This window comes from Elephantulus edwardii, unplaced genomic scaffold (genome assembly GCF_000299155.1).
Source record: "Elephantulus edwardii isolate Elephantulus edwardi_28Jun2011 unplaced genomic scaffold, EleEdw1.0 scaffold00115, whole genome shotgun sequence".
Taxonomy (NCBI): Eukaryota; Metazoa; Chordata; class Mammalia; order Macroscelidea; family Macroscelididae; genus Elephantulus; species Elephantulus edwardii.
Window position 1 is genome coordinate 4916791 of NW_006399865.1, and position 24929 is coordinate 4941719.

The following is a 24929-nucleotide window of genomic DNA, read 5'->3' on the forward strand; positions in this document are numbered from 1 at the left end:
TGAGGCATGTGGGCACAGAGAGCTTAAATAGCTTGAGAGAGTGATAGTGAAGTGATAGGGTCAGAATTTAATTTCTGGTTTAATATTTTTAAGCACTGCACTGAAATTCCTCTCTCCGATGCTTGCTGTAAAATGTATAGGATCATTTGGCTCCGAAATCAGCACTCTCGTAACTGTGGTTTGTACTTCTTTAATGCAGCACTTTACAAGGACAAACACTTGTGTGCTACTTTATCATTTGCAAAGTGTTTCATCTTTACCATTCTCTTTAATCCTCAGAACAAACTATAAGTAGTGAAAACAGCTATTGGAAGAAACCAGGTGTGCAAAAAAGAATTAACATAGCAGACCAGACTGCTAGCGTTCACAGGGCATGCAGGGATGGCCTTTGGGTGAAGCCTGAGAACTTGCATTTCAGAACGTTCCTCCTCTTCTTAACTGATAATGTGCTTGTTTGTACAAATGATGTGATTTATGGTGGTCGCCTGTTTTCCTCCTGGGAGTCTGGAAATCTGGTGGTTACTCAGCCCCTGATTGTTGTTGTTGTTGTTAGATGCCTCTCTGATTGGTTGTCAGTAAAAGTCTTGGGTACTATAGTGGCAGAAATATTGCATACACATGTTCTTGCATTGTTGCTGGTAGAGGGAGAGTACACATTGCAGAGTGGGATGAGGGGAAGCATAGGAGACCTGCGCGAGGATTCCTCCAGACCCTGTATGTCTGTTCCCCTTAGCGTTACTATGATAACCTCTGAGCCAGGAGTGCAATTCTGTGCTGAATCCTGTGAATGTTTCCAGTTGTGCATTGAACATGAATGTGGTTTTGTGGAGCACACATGGGACTTAGGGACGTTTATTGAACATGAGTATTGTCTTAGGGGCCCTTGATTCTCTAAGGTTTAGAAAATTCGAAATCATTGATCTGTTGCTATGTACTAAACCATAGAGTTTAAAGTGACCGTGATGTAGTGTCTCATGATTTAGTGGATTGCTTGGGCAGATTTTGCCTGGCATCACTCAAGTGGTTGGATTAGGCTGGCTGCTGCTGCTGTTGTTATGTGCCATCGGATCACCTGTGACTCATAGCAGCGCTATGTACAATAGCTCTGAATCCCACCCTATCCTGAGCCAGTCTCACTGTCTCCGACACACCTATCCCCTTTATCCCAGTTACTGTGTCAATCTCTCTCATCTGGGGACTTTCTGTCTTGCATTGTCCCTCCACCCTTCCAAGCATGATGTCCTTCTTCAAGGACTGGACCTTCTGGGCATGTGCCCAAAATATGTGAGATGGAGCTTTAAAATCCTAGCCTCCAAGGAGCAGCTTGATTTCACCCTCTCCGGGGCAGAACTGTTTGTTCTCTTGGTGGTCCATCGTGTACTCAAGACTCTCCTCCAGCACCACAACTCAAAGGCATCGATTCTTCTTCTATCCGCCATAGTCATGGTCCAGCTCTCTGAGGCATAGCAGTTGCACAGACACCATGCTCCAGATCAGGTACACCTTAGTCTCTAGGCTGGCAGCTGAACTAGGGCCTACGTTACCAGAGCACCTTGGGGCTTTCGTAGCTTATCCAGACCATGATTGTTTAGTGTTTTAATTGGATTCATGCTGAAATATCCTGGCCTTTTACATCCTGGCCCTCTGCTTTCCACTGATCACAAAGCCTCTGGGGAAGAAAGAGAGTGTCCAGCTCTCGATGGAAGGAGTGCCGTATGCATATAGGTTTGGAAGGAATCATCGGCAGTGCTTTTTTGAAAAGACCTACCCCAAGAAGAGAGATTCCTGCAATAAAAGATAGGAGGCACACCTTTGAAGAGAAATTTCTGCCTGTTCAGTGTTGAGAGCTCTCAGAGAATGTGGGAATCTGTTTGGGTCGTCCACCTGTTTCTTGAATCCTTCTGCTTTGCAAACTACACTGTCGTCTTCTATACACATGGTGATATTATCTAAGCCATTCTTCCCACTAACCCAGCAAGCTAAGAACTTGCAAGGCTGTCTTCTAAGTTATCTCAGCATAAATGGGATATGAGATTTTGAACCCAGACTGTTTGACTGACATATGTGTGCCCTTAACCACTCTCTGTAAAACCAACCCACGCCATATATACCAAGCAACTTGTTATTGTTTAACCTCTGCTGAATCTATTTGCATGTAAGATCCATATGTGTTTCATTTTTTAATCCTTATGAATTGCCAGCCCCCAAAGTCTTAGTGACAAAAGTGTTGTTTCTGATGGTCACTAAAGTCACTGCAGATCTACTTGAGCTCCATACAACCTTGTCTTCATGTGGGAGCTGAGCTGAAAGAAAATCGAAGGAAGATAGAGCCACTTCAAGACCCTAAAAATGCTTCCTAGTGAGTGTTTTGTCACTTCCACTCACACTTCATTGGCCAAAGCAAGTCACTTACCGATGCCTGACCTCAATGATGAGGAGGTAAAGCCTCCAATAGGGTGTGTTATGAGAATGCTTTGTAGTCGTTGCTATTGTTGTTAGGTGCTGTTGAGTCATGTACGGCTCATAGTGACCCTGTGAACAACTGATCTAAACCCCGTCATATTGTGTGTCATCCTCACAAACTCTGACATGCTCAAGCCCGTTGCCACAGTTACCGTGTCAACCCACTTAGTTGAGGGTTTTCCTCTCCTTTCCCCGCCCCTCCACCTTCCCAAGCTCGATAGTAGTAGGAGTTCAATCTATCGCATGCATAAATGAATGCTTGATAGAGTCCAGGGGGTGGGGAAAGCCTCTGACATGCATGCAAAGAATTAGGAAAACAAAACAGGGTAACTTAGTCGAGAGTCAGCAAAAAAGAGAAAGACTTTCCGTGAGAGAGAGAGCTTGGCCCCATGGCCCCCAAAATGCACTCCAGAGAAACAAGGAGTGTATGGATGGTGCAGCATCAGGCAGTGCTTTGCTCAGTTTGCCTTAACTCGCTGCCTTGAACCCACTCAGTGGCACCAAGTAAAAACCATAGTCTGATTTGAGCCAGCTGTTTTCATAAGGTAACAATGGACAGTGTGCTCTTTTTTTGACAATGTGCCTTTTAAAAAAATAATAATGGGTCCAGTTGAAAGACTTCCCAGATCCCGCCCTCTACCTCCCAGTTGGGCCCCACCTTGAGCACCCACTTCCCCCTCCGCACTGTCCCGGGGTCGAGCCCCTGTGCATGGACCTGGCTGACTGGGAGGCTACGGAGCGGGCGCTGAGTGGCATTGGCCCCGTGGCCCTGCTACAGCCCTTTCTGGAGGTCACCAAGGAGGCCTTTGACAAGCCCTTTGAGGTGAATCTGCGCTCTGTCGTCCAGGTGTCCCAGATTGTGGCCCAGAGCCTCATCAACCGGGGGAACCCTGGTTCCATTGTGAATGTCTCCAGCCAGGCCTCCCAGCGTGCCCTGACCAACCACAGTGTCTATTGCTCCACTAAGGGCGCCATGGACATGCTGACCAAGGTGATGGCCCTGGAGCTGGGGCCACACAAGATCCGAGTCAATGCAGTGAACCCCACAGTGGTGATGACACCCATGGGTCGGGCCAACTGGAGTGACCCCCCAGAAGGCCAACTCCATGCTGGACCGCATCCCACTCAGCCAGTTTGCTGAGATAGAGCATGTGGTGGACAGCATCCTTTTCCTCCTGAGTGACCGCAGTGGTATGACCACCGGCTCCACCCTCCCTGTGGATGGGGGCTTTCTGGTTACCTGAGCTCCTGTCCACACCCACCTGGCCAGAGGCTGGCCTACTCTGCATCCCTTCTCCCTCCAGTAAACACCCTCTCCGTGCCTGGTTGCATCCCTTCTCCCTCCAATAAACAGCCTCTCGGTGGGAAAAAAAAAATGATTGTTGTAATAAATGTTAAATAATTGTTAAATACTGAGCTTTTGAGGAAGCTTTTTGTGTTGCTCGCCCAAAGGCCATGCCTCTGGCCGTTCAGCTCTGCCAGCAGCTCCATGGGAGAAAGATGGACATCCCATCTGTGTCATTTACAGGCTTAGAAACCTGATGGATGGTCACCTGTGCACTGATTCCAACTTGAGAGCGATGAGTTCCTGTTTAGTTTTGACTCTGGTGTAGATCTCTGTATTTGACAAGATTCGTAAGTCATCTGTCACTGGGTAACCAGTGTTTTCCCAGCCCGCTCTCCTGTGGACGCCCCAAGGGCAATCGCTGTTTTAAGTATTCATGTAGTACGATGTGAGGTTGCCATTCAGAACATAGCGAGCTCTGGTGGCCTTGTCTCTAGGGAGTTGCGCTGCTAGCCTGAAGGCGAGGCCTCCCTGGCAGTAGAAACATGGACAGTCTTCCTCCAGTGCTGTTTACTACCTCAGAAACCCAGTGGAGGGTCAGCTAGCTTGACAGCAAGGACAGAGGTGAAGACCATACTGAACTTCTCAAAGGAAGAGTGTTTTGTCTTTTAGCTGCGTTACTATACATTATAAGGAGGCTTGGACAAACCCAAAAGCACCTTTGTTCATGGAATAGAAACACCTATGAGGAATTCTAAAGATGGAACGAACTGAGGGAAAGATTACGAAGCCATTCAGAGATCTCCTGTGAAGCTGGCATCCCTAGTTTTGAACATTGTCACAGGTCCCTAAATTCCTGCAGAGGGCATATGTGGATTGACTGTTTAGAAGGACCTCTTGGAAAACCCATCGCTTGCAATCAGCTTTGGGACACTTCTTCAGCGTTGATTTGCCTGCGAGCCCTCTAGTCTGCAACCAGAGGCCCTTAATCAGTCAAAGGTGTTTCTTTGTGATAACATTTGTTTCCTTAAATGGAAGATGATTGTGGGATACAGGATACAAAGGTTAGACGGTTTATTCTAATACTAAAATAAACAGGAGTCCTGAAGTTGCTGCTGGATTTTAATTATCACCTTCTAGTGATCATCCATCTCTCCAGGGCACCGAGCCAGTGTGCAGCCCATCACCTTGGATCGCGCATGCTCGGCTTCATTGCTCTTCTGTCAACAGACCTTGCACCGGTGGCTGGGCCTGCCCTGAGATGCAGTGGGTTCTATGGATAGGGGGCTGGTCAAGGAAAGTGATAGGACCACCAGATAGCAGCATAGCACCACACGCTGTTTAGTGGGGCTCAGTCATTGAGAGCTACATGTGGGGTTTGTCCCTTGCAGGTCTTACAGAAGCGAGTGGCAAGGGCATCACCGGAAAGGGAAGAGAAAAAAGATATTTCTGTGACCCTTCGGCTATGTCGTCCTGCAGCTACTGTGTCCCAGAACTCTGGATATGCCTGCAGGAGTTGTTGTTACCTGAGAGTAGCAAATATTGGGTATGGGTTTGTAGCATAACCACACCAGACTGGCTCTGAAACAAACAAACAAACAAAAAAATCAAGTCCATTGCCAAGTCCGTTCCCATTTATAGTGACCCTGTAGGACAAGATAGAAGTGCCCCCTATAGGGCGTCCAGGGCTATGAATGTTTATGGAAGCAGAAGGCCATCCATATCTTTTTTCCAGATATCAATTGGTGCATTTGAACCAGCTGACCTATTGGTTAGCAGCTGCATCCTTTGACCACTATACCACAGGAGCTCCTTTCCTATTGGCTTACTTTTTACCAATTGTGACTTTAGTGCTATGACTGCAGAATTGTAGTAGTTGCCTCAGACACTGTATGGCCAAAAATATTTGACCTATTACCCAAAAAAAGTGTGCCGACCTCTGGTGTAGAATATACCTCTGACTTGCTCTTGGAAAGGATGAAATGTGGAGGTTTTTAGCCACTGACTCTTTCTCATGAGTCTAGTGGTGGCCCTGGGAGAACGTGAACATCTAAACAACTTGTGAGAGCAGTTTGATACAGAAGAATGCAGAGTGGTGCACGGCCAACCCATTTGAGATGAGACTGCTGACAGACACAGAACTGCCGTGATATACCTAGTTACCTGGGGCTAAAAATGGGGAGCTGGTGGGGAGGTGCCGGCGACTTTAGGATAATCCATAGCAATCCTGTGAACAACAGATCTGAACTCTGTCCTGTCCCGTGTCATCCTCGCCCCTGATCTTCTTGAGCCCACTGTTACAGTCACTGTCACTCCATCTTGTTAAAGATCTAATTTTTGTCCCTCTGACTCTCCACCTCTTCCAGTGTGATGTCTTTTTCCATGAACTGGTCCCTCCTGGCAACTTGCCCCAAATATGTGAGACATAGTTTACCCACCTTTACCTCTCAGGAGCACTCTGTTTACACTTCTTCTAAGACGTCCTCTAATTGTTCTTTTGTCATGACATGGTATATTCAGTACTCTTCTGCAGCACCACAAATCAAAGACATTGTTTCTTCTCTGGCCATCCTTATGGAAAAGCTCTGGTGGCCTAGTCGATAGGGAGTTGGCCTGTGAACCGAAAGGCAGGTAGTTCGAATTCACGAGTTGTTCCGGGGGAGAAAGGTGGCCAGTCTCCTCCCATGTGATTTTTCAGCCTCTAAAAACCTGCTGAAAGGTCAGTTAGGAGTCAGTTCTCACAGAGTGAAGGGCTAAAAATAGAGATGACCATTTTGAATAGGCCAAATGATGGCACCAAAATGGAAAGGGGGGAAAATGCCAGAAACTTGAAAAATGCCCTTTCCTTAAAATCAACCTGACTGAAAATGTAGAGCCAATGATTTGTTCATCTTTTCCTCTAGTGTGGATGGCAGACCAGTTGACATATTTCAACAAACAGACTATGCCGTGGATGTGCTCACCAAGTTGTGCCTAGAAATCTGGAGGATAACCGCCTGGCTAACTGACTGGTAGAGATCTATATTTAATCCCATTCCAAAGAAAGGTGACCCAACTGAGTGCTAGAATTATTGAAGATTATCATTGATATCACATTCAAGCAAGATTCTGCTGAAGATTATCCAAAAACAACTGGAACACCACATCAACACAGAACTGCCAGAAGTCCAGGCTGGATTTAGAAGAGGCCATGCTACTAGGGATATTATAGCTCATGTTAGATGGATCTTGGCTGAAAGCAGGGAGTACCAGAAAAATGTCTGTGTTTCATTGACTGTGCAAAGGCATTTGACTGTGTGAATCACAATAAACTGTGGCTGACAAGAATGGGAATCCCAGAACACTTGATTGTGCTTATGCAAAACCTTTACTTGTACCAGGAAGTAGCCATCAGAACAGAGCAAGGAAACACTGCATGGTTCAAAATTGGGAAGGGTGTACACCAGGGATGTGCCCTGTCTCCATATCTTTTCAATCTACATATGGAACAGATTATCTGGGAGGCTGGGTTCTATGAGGAGAAGTGTGGCATCAGAATTGGAGGTGGACTCATGAACAATTTGTGTTATGCAGATGACACAACTTTGCTTGATGAAACTGAGGAGGACCCGAAGCTCTTGCTGCAGATGGTCAAGGATTGCAGCCTTCAATATAAATTGAAGCTCAACATCAAGAAAACAAAGATTCTCACCTCTTGGCCAATTGGCAGCATCATGATGGATGGTGAACATCTTCAGTTTGCTTAGCTCTACAATCAACACTCTTGGTATCAGCAGCCGGGAAATTAAAAGACAATTTACACTGGGAGAGTCTGCTGTCAGAGATCTCTTAAGAGTACTGAAAAACAATGATGTCAGTCTGGAGACTAAAGTATGCCTGATCCAGGTCATGGTCTTTGTAATTACTTACTATGCATCAGTAAGCTGGGAAATGACTAGAGATGATACAACGAGATTTGATGACTTTGAGCTGTGGTGCTGGAGAAGAGTATTGACTATACCATGGACTACTAGGAAAACAAACAGGTTCATCCTGGAGAGGGTGAAGCCAGACTGCTCCTTGGAGGAAAGGATTCTGAAGCTCCGTCTGACATACTTTGGACATGTTGCAAGGAGGGATCAGTTCTTGGAGAGGGACATCATGCTTGGGAGGGTGGAAGGACAGTGCAAGAGAAGAAGGCCCTCAATGAGATAGACTGATTCAGTGACTGGGGTCATGGGGGTAGGTGTATCAGAGACAATAAGATTGGCACAGAATAGAGCAGGGTTTAAGGCTGTTGTACGTAGAGTCACTATGAGTGGAAGGCAACTTGGTGGCACATAACAACAACAACAACAGTGCCCCCCCCCCCAGCAAGGTTTCTAACCTGTGATTCTTCTGAACGTAACCTTGTTTGGGAATAAGATTTTTGAAGATAAGTCAAGATGAGGTCACACCAGGAGTGTGGGTTCTGTGCTTCTAAGAGTGATATCCTTTGAAAAGAGAGCTCGCTTAGAGAGACAAGCAGGAGAGGGAGGCCATGGAGCTGCAGCTACCACCCAGGGCTGATCTGGAGCCTCCAGAAGCTAGAAAAGAAGCATGGCACAGATTCCCTCAGTGTGATGGACAGAGTGATCCTAGACTCCAGAATTGTGAGACTCCAAATCTGAGCTGTTTGGAGCCACTCACTATGCTGTTCTTCGTGATGCAGCCCTGGAAACTAACGCAGTGGGCAGGGACCACTAGTTTCTTCAAGTGTGCTGCACGTTGCCTGGGTGTTAGAGGGGCCTTTGAATCTATCTGGAAGGCATTTGTCTCACATAATTGCCTTTGAAAAAAGAATGACAGAGCCTAACAGATCAAGAATTAGACGGACTGCGTTGTATAATCTAACTTCCTTCCCACGGAGGGAACATGTTGTACACCATCCTTCTTCAGTGGTCTACGGTGCCTATTTCTTTGTCAGTCTTTCTGTGACTTGACTGCATACGACTAACAAAATGCCATTGATTTGGGAACAAAAGAAATATATAAACCTGAGCTTGGAAGAGTTTCATTCTTCAAGCTTCTCATTGAAGGAAAGAATCTAGTGAGATGGTCCCTGATGGATTTTGCTCCAACAGGAGTAGAGTTAGGGTCCTGATGGCCACTCGGCTCCCAGCCCAGCAGCCCTCGGGCTGAATGTTGTGATGATGTCCAAGTGAAGCCAGAATTCTAAAGCCACCAAGAAGAGAGACCTTCCCAAATGCTAAAATGGATGTGCCACCCCTGGCATTTCACTGCCCTTGGTCTTGAAACAAATGCTTTGTTAGATTTCAAGTTTGGGTTTTTTAAGTTCAATTGAATTATCTTTGATGTTGTGCTTGTCATATATGGAGATTCGGTTTTTACTAAGCATGTGCTTGGGAGAATCGGGAGCCTTGCGAATAAATGAAGGCATAGATCAAGCCAAAAATGCAATGCCTAGAACACATGACTTATTGTGGGTTTTTGTCATTATTGAGAGCCAGCCCAAATAAGGAGGGTAATATTTACTCTAAAGAACAGCTTCTGACAACACAATTAGTCTTCCTAGTGGAACCTGCCACATCTATTTTGAAGTACTTCTGTTTGGAAGCATAGGAGGGATGTGGAGTGTGGGTAATTTTTGCCACTAGATTGCAGACTTCAGTCTCATGCCAGGTACTGCTAATATGCCATCAGTTTCCCTGCCCTATGCCTCTGTGTCTTCTCTGGATAAAAGACCACACTGAACAGCTGGAATGTCTTCCCAAGAGATTTTGGGTCACCATAAGACACCTTGTGGCATGGCTCTGTGCTGGCCTGTGCTTTGACTTAACTGGAGAGGGAGAGAGGACTGCACAAAAAGGAAAGCGTATTTCCAGTCGAGCGTTTTTACATTTGCTGATCGAAATCCCATTAATACAAATGGAGCATTAGAAGGGAGGCCGCAGCTCGTTCTCAGAGAATGAGTCTTTTTGGTTTGCATTCTTGGAAATACCTGTGAGAATAAGCAGGCAAACCAAATGTTGTATCAGGAAGAAGCAGGGCTGATGTATTTCTGACTGTTGGTTGCCCTCCCCCCGTGGAAATGCTTGCGATGAATAACAGAAGAAGATAAGGAGCATGTTTTGATGCCATGTGTCTAGGAGGCTCCTTGGCCTTCCAGACCCCTCCGTGGTCTGCACTCAGAGGCCTGGTTCCCCATTTGTCTTTTTGATTTCCAGCTCTGCCAAAAGTTTGTTTCCTTTGATCTGTTTTCCTCTCTTGTGAGCGGAACACACACAGGTTTCTTTAGAACTTACGAAGCAAAAGAACTTGCATTTCCGAGTGCCTGCAGTCTTCAAATCACAGGGGGAGAACGGAAGAGGAAAGGAAGCACACCTGCTAGGAGGAGCTTGCAAAACCAGCCTTTGGCTGTTGCCAGCAGAACACGCTCGATGGAGTAGACACAGCTGCTTCCTTCTTCTCAAAGGAATAGCAAGGAAAGGGCTGGCTAGCGTTGAGCGAGAGGAAACTCAGCACAGCAGGCAGGTTGAATCAGTGTAATATCAGCTGCTGTGGAGTCGACCCCAAGTCATGGTGACTCCCGTATGAATCGTGGTAGAACTGTGCTCTGCAGGGCTGATCAAAGGCTCACCTTTCAGTAGATTGCCAGGCCTTTTTTTCCTAAGCCACCTCTGAGTGGATCCAAACTTCTAACCTCGAGGTTACCTGCTAAGATTATTAACTGAATCCCTCAAGGACTGCAGAATCAATTCATTGCCGTCAGGTCAGAACCTACTCACAGCTTCCAGCGGATTTTCAGAGATTGTAGATAGTGCATAAGGCAACTGTCCACTTTTCCACCTCAGAGCAGCTGGTAGATTTGAACTGCCTGCCTGTGAGTTGGCAGAGCAGCTCCTTACTCATTCGGCCACCAGAGCAACATCCATTTAGAGAGCATCCTTTTTCAAAACAACAACAACAAAATAAAACGCCATGTTGATCTATTTTAATCAACTTGTTCTCATGGAGTTCTGTTTACCTCTGCCTGTTCTCTGATCCTGTACTTCCAGTTTTATTCCTGCTAATCACAACTTACTCAGAGCTGAGCCTCTGGGTTTCCGAGGCTGTAAATCACACAGGAGGAGCTTGCACATCATTCTGTCATGCATCCACTGCTGGATTTTAACGGCCACTTTTTCAGCCTTTGAGTTAGTGGTGCAGTCCCCTATGGAATTAGAATCAGAAGACTTGAGTGCAGATGTGTGTGCGTGCAAGCTCATGTGTGTTGCTATAGAAACTGTCCTGTACGTCTGCTACGCAGGTACATAACTTGCTCACTTGCTAGGAAATATTAATTGTGCACCTCTGGAGGCGTTGTGGTAAATATTTTTGCCAAAGCAAAAATCCACAGTGTAAATCCATCCACTGCTCTAAGGACAAAGTGAGCAGTCAACTCCCATTCGATTTACTGCCTCTGAAAACCTACCTGGAAGGTCAACTATGGGTCAGTTCCAAATTTATCATACACAGCAACAAGTTGGAATTAACAGCAGGCAGCCAGCCATGTTTCTTCCAAAGTGCTTTGTTGTGCCCTGAGCGTGTTCTGTAAAATAATAGGTGACATCCGTCTATTTCAGCTGGTCTGAGGAGCTGCAAGGATGCTTTGCTGGTGACCAGGCTTTTCACAGGTCAGCATGTGTTCTGCAATCCAGCTCAGTCATCAAGTTTCCAACATGGTTTCTCTTTCCAGCTGAACAGGCTGAAAGGCCCAGAGAATGAAGCCCACAGTAGTTTTTCATGTAGCCAAGTATGGGGTAACATCCAGTCAGAAGTGGGCATTTCCTGACAGTTGTTTCTCCTTCTTTGAGAACAGAAGACTATTGTGATTGACACGTTAACAGCCTATCCCTGCTGAATAAGCCCTAGGGGGAGTTGTCAAAATGTTGTGGCTTCCCTCTCCACATGAGGGGAAGCTCTCAGGTCCACAGCACACCAGCCCAGGCCAGGCCTATCAGAAGAGCTGAAGAGAAGAATCCGGTCTAGGAACCATTAGGGGACATGCTCTGTTTTCGCTTGAGAGATGGAAGTGGCTTCTTGAGACACAACCAAAGGATCTACCCTCTTTTACCTTAGATGACACTTCACTTATTTTCATGCAACATTAAGTTCATCTGTTCCAACGTAATGTAGATGGGAGGGAGAGAAAGCATGCATGCTAGTCTATTCTAGGCCTTTCTATGAGCGATATTGCGCGCGGGGTTGGGTGGGGGTGGATATCACAGTAAATAAAGGGATGAAAGGGCCATGAATTCAAGCTACCCGTAAAGGAAAGTCAGCGGCTGAACAGTCACTCCTAGTCTTCATCAGGGTTACAGAATGCTGAGTTTTCACTCATTGCTACATTCCCCGTGTCTTCGTGGGAAAGCGTACGTGTGCAGCGTATGGAGTAACAAATGACAGTCCAACCTGGAGATGGAATGGTCCAAATGAGATGGTGTGGAGGTGTGAGTGAGTGGATTCACAAGAATGAGTGAATTCAAGAGATCCGCTTTGTTAACCCTGTTACTATGCTTTTAGCTGCCGACAGGCCAGTCCCCAGCTCATGGCAACCTCATGCACTGTGGGGCAAGATGCCAGCCAGCCCTACACCGTTTCAGTCATTGGTTGGCAGTCATTTTTTTCAGTCAAGTGTTGTGATCCATAGGATTTTCAATGGCTGATTTTTGTAAGTAGATCACTGGGTCTTTCTTCCTAGTCTTAGTCTGAATGTTCTGCTGCAGCCTGTTTGGCACTATGGCAACACATGAGGCTCCACAAGAGAGAGGCAGTGGCGGCGCATCGAGGTGCAGTAGTCAGGAATGAAACCCGGTACTCCCACAGGGAAGGGAAGATTCTGCTGATGAACCAGGACATCCGCATTGCGCTTCCACCCCACATATTATACTGGACTTTTGGGAGAGGTGTGTCTTTTTTCTTAGCCCACCGAGGGACTCGAAGTAGTAATTGCTTTGTTTTATTTTCAGCGAACGTGTGTAAATTTTTTGTCAGGAATAAAGAAATCGTTTGGATCCAGCTGTATCTACTTGAGATGGTATCAAAGAACTAGGACAAATTATACTTTTACAAGGGAAGTCTTTCCGAGTCAAAAACAAAAAGAGATAGCATGCAAAGGCAGCAAAAACCATGAGCAAGAATCCATAAATTGGAGACTTAACCAAGGGATCTAGAAGGAGGTGTCCAAGTTGCTGTTAGCTCCTTTGTGAGTGATGCTGTATACCATCAAGTCAGAACTGACTCACAGCTGACCCTCCAGTGGATTTTCAAAGGATTGCACCACTTTCTCCTGCAGAGCAGCTGGTAGATTCAAGTAGCATACCTTTGCATTGGCAGCACAACTCCTTACCACTCAGCCACAGGAGCTCCCTTTGTGAGTGATAGATGTGCCCAGAATGGGACCCACTGGAGAGATTGTTCATTCTGTATCATCATTGTTCATTCTGTATCATCAGCCCCTTACCATGGGCACCCACAGATGAGTCTAGCGTACCCTAGACCATGTATTCATCTACTATGTTAATCATCTTACAATCATGCAGACATTTTTTGAGAAATCTTCATAGAAGATGAGATGCCCTAAAAGCCCCATATTTAGGAATATTTCTCTTTTTTGTTGTTAGATGCCATCGAGTCAAGTACGACTCATAAAGATCCTGTGAACATGAATCCTGTCTGATCCTGTGCCCTCCTCACTATCTCTGATACACTCGAGCCCATTGCTGTAGTCATTGTACTTACTGTGTCAAGCCGTCTTGATGGGAATCTTCCTCTCTTTCAAGTATGATATCCTTTTCCAAAGAAGAGCCTCTCCTAGCTGCGTGTCATAGGCATTTTCCTCTTCCAGCTTCAATATCTAGAAAGGATTAATTGGATATTAATATAATCAAATAGAAGCTCTTTCATTTTTGACACATTTTGTGAAGGAAAGATGTTACTCAAATTGAGGAGGAGATGGAATTCCTTTACTTTTTAAAACATTGTTGTGTTTTTGTGTTTTGTTTTTGTTTTTTTTTTTTATGGTGAGAAAAATTTATATTTATAATTAGCCCGTTGGACTCAGTTTAGATGATCCCAATTTTGTTGGCAACATCCAAAGCATCATAATCAGGAGCAAGTCGAACATAGGCCTTCTTCTCTCCATCAGGCCTAATCAAAGTGTTGACCTTAGCCACATCACTGTCATAGAGCTTCTTTACAGCTTGTTTAATTTGGTGCTTCTTGGCCTTGACGTCCACAATGAACACAAGTGTGCTGTTATCGTCTATCTTCTTCATAGCTGACTCAGTGGTCAGGGGAAATTTGATGATGGCATAGTGGTCAAGCTTGTTTCTCCTGGGAGCGCTCTTCCGGGGGTATTTGGGCTGCCGTCGGAGTCTCAGCGTCTTAGGCCGCCGGAACGTGGGTGACGTGTGGATCTTCTTTTTTTTTTTTTTGGCTTGTGGATGCCCTTCACAATGCCTTCTTGGCCTTCAATGCCTTTGCTTTGGCTTCAGTTTTGGGAGGGGCAGGGCCTTCCTTCTTCGCTTTCGGCGCCATCTTCATAGAAAGGCCATTGTTGGGTTTTGAAAGGTAATTTCTGTTGTTTTAAAGCCCAATTTTTTCCACCTAAAAAATTAAGTTGAGTCACTTCATTCACTAAGAATGATCAGCATACGGTTCAAACCCACCAGATGCTCTGCTGGAGAAGGAGGGGCCATCTCCCCCTGTACCAGTCAGATCCAATTTGATGGTATACACACACTAAATAATAAAATAAAAGAAAAAGATCGGCATATTGACCATTGTGACCCAGGTCTTTCTTACTTTTGGAAATCAGAGAGCATACCTCAATTGTTTGGGTATTTGAGACTAGCGTAGATTTGAGGCTTTACCCCCCATTCATCCTTTCCCCCACTCTTTTCTGTTATCTTGGCAAACCATGTCTCTACAGAGGGAAAAATGTCTTCTTCCCAGGAGGTCATGCTATTTCAGGTTGTGGTAGCCTCACTTTTATAATTACCTTCTTGGAGAGAAGCACTGGCAAATACTCAAGATGAAGCAAGGTTCTGAGTGTTTCGAAGGTAACTTTAAAATAAGGCTAATGAGGAGAAGAAAATCTTTGAAGTTATTTCAAATGAATTATCCATAGTAGTCTTATAATTGGATAGCCCAGGTAGAAAGTCATGTGTAAGGGGGAAATATCCACTATGACTCACCTGTGTCCTGGGTGGCTGTGTCCTCGGATCACTGACTCGGGGTCCCACAGAGAATGCTGTCTTTGGAGCCAAGTGCCAGTTGCATGCATTTAACCTGGGACCTAATAGTTTATCATGTGTGGTCTAGAAATACTAGTCTGCCTTCCTCGGTATGATCATTAGGATTAGAGAACATGACATGCATAAAACGTTTTAAAAGGAAAAGGGGTGATATAAGAAGCCAATACTATGAGATAACATTATTGTGATATTTGATAGAAAGCCAATCACGACAGAACTCCAGTAGGATCTCAAGATAGCAGTAAAAGGAGCCTTGGTGGCAGAGTGCGTTATGTGTTTGGCTGCCAGCCGAGAGATTGCTAGGTCGAAGACACCAGTCACTCCAAAGGGGACAGCTGAGGCAGTCTGCTCCCTTTAAGATTTACAGCCTTGAAAACCCAGTGCAAGGTGTCATGAGTTGGGATCAACTCAGTGGCAGTGATCTTGACTGGTATGTTATTGTCAGATGTCGTCACATTGACTGTGTCTCGTAGGGATCCTATGAAAACAGATGTGAACCTTGCCCTCTCCCCCACCATCCTCACGAGCTCCCTCAAGCTCGAGCCCAGTGTTGCGGTCACTCTGTCAGTACGTCGCGATGAGGCTCCGCTTCTGTTTCACTACCTTCCCTGCCATGATGTATTTATCCAAGAACTAGCCTCTTGACAACATGCCCACATCATCATAATAATAATGGGGGTGGAGGTGGAAATGGGATTCTTAAGTTGCCCTTCAGTTTAAATATTATTGAAAATCATGGTAACATCTCTGTATTCCCTTCCATGTAATAATATTGCAGTGACCAAAATCCTGTTATTCTCATAATCCGTGAATGTGGTTACAGTCAATGATGGGTCGGTCTGTACTCAAGACAACTTGATGGCCCAGTTCTCAACTCCTTTGCACTTCATACTGTAAATTGCACTTGCATCTGGAAAAAGAGATTCTTCATTAACATTGCCGATTGACTGCAATAGCTGGCATGATTTTCTTTTCAACAACAACAGCAGCAACAAAGAAGATGAAGTGTCCGGAAGTCTTTGTAGCCAGGTTCACACATATGATGCGTGAATTAACTATATTTGTGAATGACCACTAACATGCCATATTTTAATTCTCTTCTTATTATAGTCATTCATGTTCATTTCAGATACAATAAAACCAATGGGATAGAAAATTATCTCCCAAATTCCTTTGGGAGATTATATTTTCCTCAGACCCGTTATGAGGAGATCATGCTGAGTTAATAAGGTCTCACATTCAGACATCCCTCCCTGAAGCAAGTAAATGTATCTTCTACATCTGTCACATTAAATAGGTCTTCTTTCTCATCCACATCTTTAGGGAGCTCCCTGTTACTAATGACAACAAATTCAAGAACCTAACATTGGCTTTCCAGACTTTGATTGGTTACTCTTGTCCTGTTTCTATCTGTCACCCACCCAGTGATTGAACCCGTAGTAACGCGGTGTGCCTCAGGACTGAGTGGTGTATCGTTCTGGTGGACACAGGCATTAGAGCTGACTCAGTGGCCCTTAACAACAGTGTCTACTGAAGGAATCCTGGTGGCATTGGTGGTCAAGTGCCGGGATGCTGATGGAAAGGCTGGCAGTTCAAGCCCATCAGCTGCTCTTCGTGAGAACGAGGTAGCAGTCCGCTCCTGTACAAGATTTTATTTAAAAGCAAACAACTGAAGTAACGTCTTCTGTTAGGTACTTCCAGAGATGCTGCAGAAGTTCAAGGCTGCTTCCTCTTGTTCATTCACTCTTTATGGAAACATGAGACTTTTCTCCTGTGTCTCCCATGAAAGAAACAGCTTTTGTCTTGGTGGCAAAGCTCCTGACTAGCACATGGACTTCGCCAACCTTCTTCCCAACTTGCCTTGACACGTTTCAGTGGGCAGCCAAGTATTTAAAGACCTAAGCTGAAGCTGGCCATCCCAGTTGTGAGAAGATGAGGGTGGCGGAAGCCACCATGGCAGTGCCTTGTGTGGTAGCCCTGGAGCCTCTCTGTAAGGAACCACATTTCTATCCTGTGGAATGACGCTCAGGGAGGAGGAGACAGGAAGCATGCTGCTAACTAACGAAGCCTGGAGAAAGACCATGGAAAGCATCTCCGATCCACTCACCGAAGAGCATCAAAGGTGCGATGGTTGCACTTTTCATGAACAACAGCAAAGCACACGGGGAGGTTGCCTCTGTCACTGAGTTCACTGACTCGATACAGGAAAGAGGGCAAGTCTGAGCAGGCCTTGGAACGAGAAGGCAAAAGGCAGTTTCCTTGTGGCAGTTCCAGCCCGCAAGGATGACAGTGTAAGGGAAGTCAGAATCACAAGTGAGCAGTGGGTTTGCTTGGCTAGGACCTGAGTCCAGGAGCACCTGGGCCAGGGAGCACATGAGATTGGAAGAGGGTGGGTTTGCAATTCTGGCTCTCCCACTTTCACTGGGGAGTACTTGGCCCACTGCCCTGGTCTGTGTCGTTTCCAGGAGCTCAGGAGCTTGGAGGTGGGGTGTGCACTGTGGTGGTTTCCCTGACTACTGGGCCACTTTCTCCTTTAGCCAAGTTGAAGGTTACGGATCCTTCCTGGGCATTCATTATCTCTTTGAATTCACCCACAAGTGAGGGAGAAGTGATTTTCCAATTTGCAAGGAGAAAATGAACCTTAACTGTATGCTAATAGTATACTAGTTTTTCTGACTGGAGCTCCCCGCTCCTAATTTCCTATACCCTCTTTCTATAGTTTCACAAGCTTGGTGCTGTTGACGTTTGGGGCCACAAGATTCTTTGTTACGGGCTGTCTAGTGTACTCTGGGATATTGGTCACTACCCTTGGCCTTTAGATAGTGGGAGCAACTCGTCTTCCAATTGTGACTGTCAATAGTGTCCCCAGATATTGCTAAGTTACAAAGTCACCCCTGGAGGAGAAGTCCTATTCCAGAGTCTTTTAACAGAGTTTTGAACAAAATTTTTACAAACTTTAATCTGTTCCTTTCCACTTGAGAAAATGTCACTGTCTGAAAATTTAGACACAGTTCTCTGAGGTTAAATTTCCTAAGGTCTTTGAAACTAGTGGAGCTCTGTTTGGAAATACCTCTTCCTTCTTACTGAGGATGAAACATTCTTGAAGGCCCTGTCTAGCCTTCACATCATCTCACATTGTTGTCAGGTGTCCTTGAGTCCATTCTGATGCGAAGTGACTACATGCGACAGCATACAGCTGGCCCCTCAGACCTTGTTGGCTGCCATCTTCACAGGAGCAGACCACTGGGTGACTCTCCCAAGGAGCCCCTGGGTGGGTTAGAGCACTTAACCTTTTGTTACCACCTCATGCTGCATGTTTATGTCCTATATGTATGTAACATTTTTCTTTCACAAGTAGTGATGGCCCAGTGCTAAGAATTAAAATGTCTCTGCCCCATCTCTTGAATAGGAAAGTAGCATCGTTAAGAAGTGCCATACCTGCCTCCTGTCCTGTAATCAGAACCTAAATTTGGTGCTATCCACAGGGCACTTGGGAGCTCTGGTAGCATAGTGCATAGGGAGTTGTGCTGCTAACCCAAAGGCTGCACCTCTGTGCTGGTTCAAATCCACCAGCTAGCTGCTCTGAGAGAGCAAGTCTCCTCCTGTGCGCCTTACTTCCCTGTAGGGTATCACGGCTGTCATTTTTACGGAAGCCGCCAGCCCATCTTGCTCCTGAGGACTGGCTGATGAGCTGGGATTCCCAGCCTTTCCCGTAGCATCGCAATGCTTAGCTCATTGCAATCATTCTCTTTGCACATGAACTGTTTATTAGGGTCACCCCTGGCACAAATCAAACCCCTTATTATAAGAATACCAATTCGTGATACTTAATGCGCTTTTCGTGAGTGTACTCATTGCATGCTCCCAGCAGCCCTAAGAATAGGTGTTTTTATTATTCCCTTTGATAGATGAGAAAACCGATACCAAGAGAGGCTGGGCAATTTGCCCCAAACACCCAGAAAAGTCACACAGTGTAGAGCCTGGATTGAAACTTGGGCAGTGGATGGTCTGACTCCACCAGAATACAGGTGTGAGTCCAGAGCTGAATGTCTCTGTTCCCTTCCAGATCCATATGCTCCTTTGCATGGGCAGAGAGCCTCCCACCTCCACACCAGCAACGCTATTGTCAGTTTCCACCCAGTCAGCTCTGACTCATGGTGACCCCGCGTACATTCTAATGAAATGCTGCCCACCTGCTCTGCCTTCACGATCATTAGCACATTTGAGTGCACTGTTGTGGCCACTGTTTATTTTGTATGGCTTCTAACCTGGGGAGATTTGGTGGTCTGGTGGATAAGGAGTTCTGCTGCCAACCCAAAGGCAGGTGGTTTGAATCTTGCAGCTGCTCCGTGGGAGAAAGATGAACATTCTTCTCCCATTTGACGTACAGCCTCTGAAAACACTCTGGAGTTGACCCTCCAACTATTTGTCCATTGCAACTGGACAGTGATGGATTTTGAGTTTCCCGCCTAGGGCGCTCAGTTTCCAGCACGAGATCAGCCAGTGCTCTGTTGTGAGCCATGGAGTTTTCATTGACTGATTTTCCAAGTATAATGCCAGGCTGGTCTTCCCATTCTGTCTGAGCCAGGAATCCTTGCTGAGACCTGCTCACTGTGGGTGACTGTTAGTATGTGAAATACTAGTAGCATAGCTTCTAGCATCATAGCAACACGGAAGTCTTCACAGTGTGACAAACTGACAGATGGATGACAGACAGGAGGTGAATAATGTAGTTGCTTAAAACCAGTGTGAACACTAGGTTTGTCCAATTAAAAATTCTGAAGATATTCATCCTCTTTTATATTTCCTTGAAACTAATGACAGTAATCTGGAAGTGCTGGTAACAGAAGACTTGTTTCCAGTGAACTTTCTGGTTTGCATGGTCAAGGAGCAAAGCTGCGCTCGGGCTTATCCTGTGTCTTCCTTCATCGAACCTCAGAAACTGCAGCTTCGACCATAAATTATTTGAAAGCCTCTCCATGCTGGGAGTGTGAGAAGAACTGCTGGGCAGACATCCGTCTTTTCAGCTGGGCCAGTTCCAGCTGCCTTGTTGAATACAAAGGCAAATTATGAATAGTGAAAGCTCCTTGAGATTAGGGACCATGTGTTAGTCACAGTGGGACTATTATGGAGCATAACACATAATTAACAACAAATGTGTTGGTATTGTGGTCATTTGTTGACGAATACTTATTCCACGTCTGTTGTATGGTGTTGTATACCGTCAAGTCCATTCAGCTCCTAGGAACCCTATCTAGAGGAGAGAATTATACTTCCTGGTCCTTCTTTGTCCTGCAGTGCACCTCATGGCTTTGAATTGCTAACTTTTAATATTGAAAGGCCTCCTTAAACTTGTCATGTAAATATGTTTTCCCATATGGGAATTGTTATCTCTTGTCAAGTTGAAACTAACTTAAAGCTGACCCTTCCTAGTGTAAATTGAATGAGAGGAAATTGCCCATCTTTCTCCTGTGGGGAAGCTAGTGGATCTGAACCACTTGCCTTTGGGTTGGCATCATGACTTCTTACCACTAGGCTGCCAGCACTCCTGTGCATCAGGAAGTAATGATGACCGTGCTTCAGACCACAGAACTCAACAGCATGATTTATGTTTTTTGTGGCTCCATTCACTTTTGATCACACCTCAGTGTACTCCTTTGGAAACTATGAAAGAAACCTATCTGTGTGTTGGGATTACAACATTCAAATAGGTTTGGGGTTTGGTTGCCCTTTGGTAACGTCATAGACTTGGAATATTGGCTGAGAACATGAGTTTGAAAGGGCTTCATTTTATCTCATGCTTTCTTCCAGGTAAGCTGCCCATATCCAATTATTGGACTATTATATCTTTCAGAGAATACTATCCTTTCTGATAATTCCAGGTCAGGCTAGATGAAGAGATAATTGGATCAGTAGGGAAGCAAGAAAATTGTTCTTTCTCATTTCTCCCTTAAAAAATAATAGAGAAACTTTCATTAGTTACTTATTTTGCAATACACTACTAACAATTTTCACTACATGCTTATTTCTAGCAAGACAATGTGTAATTGTCTTTATTTGAACTAATATGTGTGCATAAGGGGATCTTGTTTGTGACTTAAAAGGGATACAAAGGATCTTGAAGAATCTGTGCTTCATTTGTTTCATTTGGGGTTTTCTATCTCCAAGCTAAAAGAAGAAAAACTACATGAGCACTCCCAGTCGAATTCTAAGGTAATTTTAGGGTTCCTTCTCTAGGGAATGCCTCTAAGATTAAAACACCCCACCACCTGTGGGAGGAAAGGAGCAGGCTGGCACAGGAAATGGCCCCAGACTCCCAGCTTGTATTGTGACCATGGCAATGCCTGGCCAAGAGGGAATGGGCTGCCACTCCCGCCAAGTCCTTTTAAGGCATGAATGTTAAGTTGAAAACAAAATAACAATGACTTGCATAGCATGCGCCTGGGCAGTAACTTCCTGCTTGGTAAGAAGAAAGAAATCTCTGGAGTAGGCCAGGCTGTGGGTTCCCCGGGAAGAAATATTCCAAGTCAGGTACTCATAGTTAGGGACAGGTCCTAGGCAAGCCAGATGCAGTGTGTGTGTGTAGGGGGGAATGGAGCAGTTGAGGGTGGTGGTGATGCTTTCCTTTCGTGTATGAAGAAAGAAGGAATAATATAAAATGTAGAACCAAGGTGAATTCGAGACATCTTCAGTCCAAATGTTTGATCCACTCACTTGGTAGTTAGGGTACTCTGAGAACAGTCTCCTTGTGTGGAACAGAGATAAGAGTGGTGTTGGGCTCACCCCATCTCATGACAACATGATGCATAACAGAACAAAATGCTGCTCTCTCTGGTGCCACCCCATGTTCAGCCGTGTCTTGGACTGCTGTGAGCTAGAGAGTTTTCACTGGCTTACTTTCAGAAGTAGATTGTCACCACTTTCTTGCAAGTCTGTCTTGGTCTGGAAGCTCCACTGAAACATGTTCAGCATCACAACAAGACTCAAGGCTGACAGATGGGTGGTGGCTGACGTGAGGAGCATTGGCCTGGGGTTGAGCCCAGATCTCCCCCGTGGAAGGTGAGAATTCTGCCATTGAAACATTGCTCCTTATAAAACAAAACAAAGCCCTGGCTCCTTTATGCTCCAGTCAGTTCTGACTTACAGTAACCCTGTTGGACAGAGGAGAATTGCCCCATAGGGTCTCCAAGCCTATATAGTGCTTACAGAGGCCAACTGCTGTATCTTTTACCCGTGGAGTGATCCATGCGTTCTGACTGTCCATTTGGTTAGCAGCCTTTTGCTTTAACTACTTAGCCTAGGGTACTTTATTAACTTCGTGTTGTTGTTGTTTGTTGTTGTTGTGGTGGTGGTGGTGGGCCATCAAATCAGAACAAAACTATAGCTGATCCTCCAGTGGATTTTCAGAGGCAGTAACTCTCACGGAAGGAGACTGCCTATCCTTCTCCCACGGAGCAGCTGGTGGACTGTACGCCTTTGGGATTGCAGTGCAGCTTCTTACAACTAGGCCACCAGAGGGTTCCTTAAAGTACTAAGTATGGTATTGGTCCTAAAGATTTTTTTTAAAACAGCGTAGATTTAATACAGCTTTGTATATGATATGGCACACACATACCCATGCACAGATAGAGACACAGGGAAACTTCTTAGACTTAACCAAACACCTCTCAAGGCTGAACTACTGGGCTTGAAGGCTGAGGACTATACTCTTGGGCGTCATCGAGGTCATTTGGCATGAAATCATTTGTAAAGATAGCATTCTATATGATAGGTTGATGAAAAGGATCCTAAAGGCTTACAAGTAGCCATCTAAGATCCACTGCTTGAGCTCTTCCTGTCTGGTGCAAAGGAGAATGAGGAAAACCCAGGACTCAAGAAGGTCATTAGTTCCAATATCCCACATGCACCACAGCCTCCTGCCCCTTAAGACCAACATAATTAACTAGTACCCTGCTGCTTCTAATAACCATTCTGACCAAGAACAAACACGGTGAGGCGCCTTGGTTAGAATGTGGGGCAAATGTAGAACAAGTTTGAAATTCATGAAAAGCACCAGGCTTATTGATCCAATAGAGACTAGAGGAACCCTTGAGACTGTTGCCCTTAGACACCTTTCAAATCTGGAACCTAATGACTTCTGGATATTACTTTTTAGCCAAGTGAGGACCCATGTTCCATAGAACAGTCAACACACAAGACCAAAAGGCCAACAGTCAACCTAATAGTAAGGATGGAAGCTGTTGATGGTTTCATCTTCCTTGAATCAATAACCAACATTCTTGGTACTAACAGTCAGAAAAGAAGGAGATGCATTGCATTGGGCAAGTCTGCTGTCAGGGATCTCTCCAGAATGCTGAAGAGCAATGATGTCAGTTTGAAGACTAAGGTGCATGTGATTCAGACCATGCTCTTCTCAGTCACCTGCTGCACATCAGAGAACTGGACAATGAATAAGGATGGCGGAAGAAGATCCAGTGCCTGTGAGATGTGGTCCTAGAGAAGAATACTCAGTATCCCATAAACTGTCCAAAGAACAAATATGTGTCTCAGAAAAAGTGCACCTAGAGTACTTCTTGGGGGCAAAGACATTGAAGCTTTGCCTCTCATTCTTTGAGTATGTGGTAGGTGAGGCTATTCCTTGGAAAGGGACGTCTTACTTGGAAAGATGGAGGACCAAAGAAGGAGAAGGCCACCAACGAGATGGGTTGACACAGTAACTTCAGAAATGGACTGAAGTGTATCGGAAATGATGAGGATGGCACCGAATAGGGCAGGGTTCTGATCTGTTGGTCATAGTGGTGCTATGAGTCATTTTAGGCTCAGTGGCACCTGACAATGGCAACAACAAAGCTAAGAAGGCAGAGAGGACAGGGAAAACAGACAAATGGAAATGAATAGGGATCTTACAGTGGAAATGGAGAGAGTGCTGACACATTGTGGGAACTGCAGTCAATGTCATGGGCAACTTGTGTATGAATTATTGGGTGAAAAACCAGAGTATTGTATCCACTTTCACCTAAAGCACAATAAAACATTCAAAATTCAAACAAAGAGACAGGACCTGACTTATGAAACTAATTTGGGGACTTCTCTAGTTTGGCCAACGCTTCCAATTTTTGAGGCTTTATAACATAGCCTCGGCATAACAACAACATAAGGAGTTGAAGGAAGAAGACTGCATGGTCTGAATCTCTTTCCGTTATAAAGTTATCAAATGCCATCAAAGAAATCTAAGTAAGACCATTAATAATATAGGAGTGGAAAAAGGGAAACAGTTGAGGCGCTCCCTGAGGCATCCAAGAAAGTATGAGACACAGAGAGGAAAATAAAAATGAAAACCTAAATTGAATTTAAACGTCTTCCCCTTGTGCCTCTTCAATTGGGATAAGCACAGATTTTAAACCATATGAGAAGATATTCATTTCAAGAGATAAGAGTCACCCTCCTGTGCTGGGTATAATTTAAGGATGAGACCCAGAAGAAAGGATGAAAGAAGTAAAAGGAAGATGCTGGCTCTCTTGAGAGATAGATGAGCCACCTTTTGTGCCTGGTTCTGAGGCTCAGAATGCAACTACCTCAACCCTCTAGCTTCCGGCTTGGGAAATGGGCGGGACTTCCAGAGAAGATTGATGAGATAATGTCTACGGGGAGGCTCAGTCTCCAGGGGTGAGGCGCTCTCTGCTAGTGCACATTTTGATCATTATGACTATTTGTGCCTCTGTGAAATACTGCCAAAGAGAACAAGAGGAGCCTTCCAGAAAGAGAAATTTCCTAAGGCAGGAGATGAAAGAGGAATGGAACAAAGGGTAAGACTTAAAAAAAAAAAAAAAGCAAAAGTAATTGCAAGAAAGAAATTAGAACAATTATATAAACAGACATGGCTTCAAGGAGACGTGGCCGCA

The 24929-nt window shown here is 45.1% G+C and overlaps 1 protein-coding gene and 1 pseudogene across 1 annotated transcript in view; both read left to right on the forward strand.

The window, feature by feature from the left end:
* The window catches only part of FRMPD4 (FERM and PDZ domain containing 4), a 711592-nt gene that overhangs the window by 404154 nt on the left and 282509 nt on the right, over positions 1 to 24929 (forward strand). The window lies entirely within an intron of this gene.
* Positions 3015 to 3707, forward strand: LOC102877556 (annotated as a pseudogene).